This window comes from Polypterus senegalus, chromosome 16 (assembly GCF_016835505.1).
Source record: "Polypterus senegalus isolate Bchr_013 chromosome 16, ASM1683550v1, whole genome shotgun sequence".
Classification (NCBI taxonomy): domain Eukaryota; kingdom Metazoa; phylum Chordata; class Cladistia; order Polypteriformes; family Polypteridae; genus Polypterus; species Polypterus senegalus.
Window position 1 is genome coordinate 101,035,161 of NC_053169.1, and position 3,844 is coordinate 101,039,004.

Genomic DNA, 3,844 nt, shown 5'->3' on the forward strand with positions numbered 1-3,844 from the left:
AGTAAAGAGCCATTAAAGAACTGGAATTTGTAAGAGCGATCTGTGAGGAATAATGGGGGGATCTGTCCAAAAGAAGAGTTCAAAGACTCATAGCTGGTGACCTATGATGGGCTGGCGACTTGTCTGCTTCTTGTTCCTGCCCTGCACCTGATGATTGCTGGCGTTGGCTCCAGCTGCCCTGCAACTCTTCTCTGGTTAGGAAGGTGGAAGGATGAATAGATAACTGGGGGTGGCACTCAGTACTGACTTGGCAGGGTGTCCACACGCTTGCAAATTATTTCAATTCATCATATAAATTGTAACTTACATTTTCATAAAAATGCCAGTCTTAGCTAGATTGAAGTTAAGTTAAGTTTATGCCATTTCCATCCACACACTTCAGGGGCAGCTGAAGCCAATCTAGGAAATCATCAGGTGCAGGGCAGGACAAGACCCGGACAGGTCGTTGGTCCTCATATGGCTGGCACACACACACACACACACACACACAACTCACCTAACCTGCATGTCTTTAGAGCACCTGGAGGAAACCCACACAGACATGGGGAGAACATGCAGTCTCCACGCAGGGGGGCACCCAAGATGAGAATCTCAGTCTCCTCAGGAAAATCGGTCATTTCCAGGTTTTTGCATGAAACTGAATAAACTTTTTTTTTTTTTTTTTAATTTTATGAAACAGAATATACTAAACATTTATAAAGTCACTTTATTACCTTCCTCATTGCTGATGATCCTGCCGCGAGAGCCCCCGGCCTTAATTGGGGGTCTTCGGACGAATCTGTGGACGCCCAGCTTCTGATTCTTCACTTTTACTGCCAGAGACGGCGATGGAAACGAAAAACGACACTCCACGTGACACGCGAGAATCCAAATCGTTACGGGTGGGATTATACACACACACACACACACACACACACACACACACACACACATATATATATATATATATATATTTTTTTGACCACTAAAGTCATTATTGCAGCAACAGGTTTTTTGTTTTTTTTTTGTTCTGGATGTTCGCAAATATAATTCCACAAAACTAATTTCAAAAAGCTGATAAGGAAAAAAATCCTTTAAAAGTATAAAAGTGCGCTTTGGTCAAAACTATAAAAAGAGTAAGTCACGATACCTCCTCGAGATTCGTTGGTCTTAGCGATTCGGGTGACGGAAGACTTTTATTAAATAAAATGGATATAAGCGAAGAAGTGAAGCAATCAAACTTTTACTCCAACATTTTTTAAAAACCTTTACTTACATTGCAATACACGCTTCAATTAAGAATAAGAGAAATACTTGCTCGAAAATTTTCATGTGACGAGGTGGCCGAGTGGTTAAGGCGATGGACTGCTAATCCATTGTGCTCTGCACGCGTGGGTTCGAATCCCATCCTCGTCGAAATTTAATTCTTTCTATTTTTGAAAATAGTGACTCGTTGCTCTTAACAGCGTGCACGTGTAATCGATGCAGCCATAAAAAAAATAAACGGCTTAATATGTTTTTGACATTGTAATATTTTTCGGATTTTTCCATTTTAAAATATCGGAACAGCCCATCGGCTCTTGAAGTGAACAGAATGTCTTTGCTGCCACCCTGTGGACAAAATGTAAAACATGCGCGAACTGACACCGCTGGCGGATCTTTTTATTCTCGAAAACCACAACTATTACACAATACTCAAGCAAGCACATAATAGCATAACACATACGGCCATTTGATTTAAAATGAAGAAACAAAACAAGTGATCTCCTTCGCAAAGGGATCATTTTGCCACGTGCCAATAAGGTGAATACGGAATTAAAGATTTATGGGAGGATGGGTGGGAATTACGCCCATTTGCTTTAAAAGGTTCAACAAAATAAGCAAGTAAAGCAAACAGAATAAACCAAATAGCGGATGACAAACATGATAAAAGCACCAAACTGATGATATTAAAATTGATATCATAAGACTGGATGGTAACATCCATCGAATTTCTAAACCCAGAGCCAATCCTAGCAAGCATCAGGTAGAAGGCAGGAACAATCCCGAGACAAAGGACGCCTGTCCATCGCAAGGTGAACATTTTTTCCTAATCTTCTGTACTGCCGATACATCATTTACCCTCTCGTACACATATGAGAACTTCATAGATGGGTGACAAGCTCAAAATCAGGCGCTCAGACACATCAGACTAAGAGCTGCAAGCTGACCCCCTCAGCAAAGTGAATCATTAGCCCCCCATTTTCCAAATCTGCTTTATCCCAGCAAGAATTGGGCACAAGGCGGGAAACACCCCTGGACAGGATCCCAGCAGATCAATGGGTGAACACACACACACACACACGTAGAAACCGTAGAAACACATTCATCAGTAGCCAGTTTACCAGCCAGCCATCTTCCTAACCTGCTAATCCAGGGCAGGCTAAATCTGTGAGGCAGCAGCCATCACAACAGCTCTTTTCCTGTTTACCGGCTACCCCTCAGACTTACAATACCAAATCATGACATTTAAGGTCATGTTAGATCTGTTGGCGGCGGTGGGCAGAATAAAGAAGACAGGACACTAGTGGAGGTCTTTGTTGAATGGCGTAAACTCAACCACCTGCAGCTCAACATCCGTAAGATAAACTTAGATAATCATAGATCTCAGGAGGGTGAAGCCCACCCTGTCCCCAGTTCTCACTGGTCTATTATATGTCACTGTATACCCCTCTGTGTCTACATATATGTGATGAATAAAATCTAAATCTGCCTCGTGGGGGGCATCTGAACAACAGGCCTGAGCGGAGTACCAACACCAAAGCTGTATGACAGAGGGGTCAGAGACGCCTCCTCGATTTCCTGAGGAGGTTGAGGTCGTTTGGTGTATGCAGGCCACTCTTACGTTTTCTAGCAGTCTGAAGTGCTGCCCTGTATCTTTTATATGCTGGTGAAGTGGCATGAGAGCGAGTGATGCCAACAGACTAAACAAACCGATTAAAAACGTCTGGCTCAATCGTAGGAGTCGGGCCGGACTCACCAGAGGAAGTGGTAGAACAGGCGGTCACTCGGGATGCTGGACAAGGACACTCAGCTCTGTCCGAGGAGCACCTTCAGGAGCAGACTGGCACAACTGTGAGGTCGTTACCACCCTCAGCCATCAGGCTCTAAAACGAGTCACCCCTCGGCCAAGGTGGTCTTGTCCCCTGTGTGCTGACTGGTACTGAGACGGTCTACCAGACATCTTAGCTGACAATGATGCCAGATATCAGGAATAATGTCACAAAAAATACATTCATCATCTGCATTCATTTTATATCGAAAAACAGCTAGTCGTTACCGGTTAAATTCGATGAATTATCTTTCAAGTGACCTCCTTAGTTTTATAGTACTTGTTGATTATTGTCCACATTTTTGTTAATTAATCTGTTTTTCCAAATAAAGGGTCCCAGTATCACAGAACGGCAAGCGTCTGGTTATCTCGCAGTAACGACCTGAAAAATCAATTATTACGTCTAAAACTTATAATATCCTTACCATGACATGCAAGGTGTAAATGCTTTAAGTGTTTCCATTGGACTGTTACCACAACCTGTTAAAAGGGTCATCATTTCTTTAGGAATTGTTTATAGTACAGTACAAATATCATCATGTTATACTGCCCAATAAACTCCTTATAATGATATCAATCACATTTATCGTTTACTGCGGTGGGCTGGCGTCCTGCCTGGGGTTTGTTTCCTGCCTTGCGCCCTGTGCTGGCTGGGATTGGCTCCAGCAGACCCCCGTGACCCTCTAGTTAGGGAAAATGACCGACTAACTGACATTAACCGTTTATTATTTGTTTAACCAAAAATCCATATTAACTCAGTTTTCAAAAAACAAA

The 3,844-nt window shown here is 42.8% G+C and overlaps 1 non-coding gene across 1 annotated transcript; it reads left to right on the forward strand.

Annotated features, from left to right (window-relative positions):
- The first annotated feature begins 1,313 nt into the window (after positions 1 to 1,313).
- On the forward strand, positions 1,314 to 1,395 carry trnas-gcu. The gene has a single exon. It is a non-coding gene; the product is annotated as a tRNA-Ser (tRNA).
- Positions 1,396 to 3,844: the final 2,449 nt, after the last annotated feature.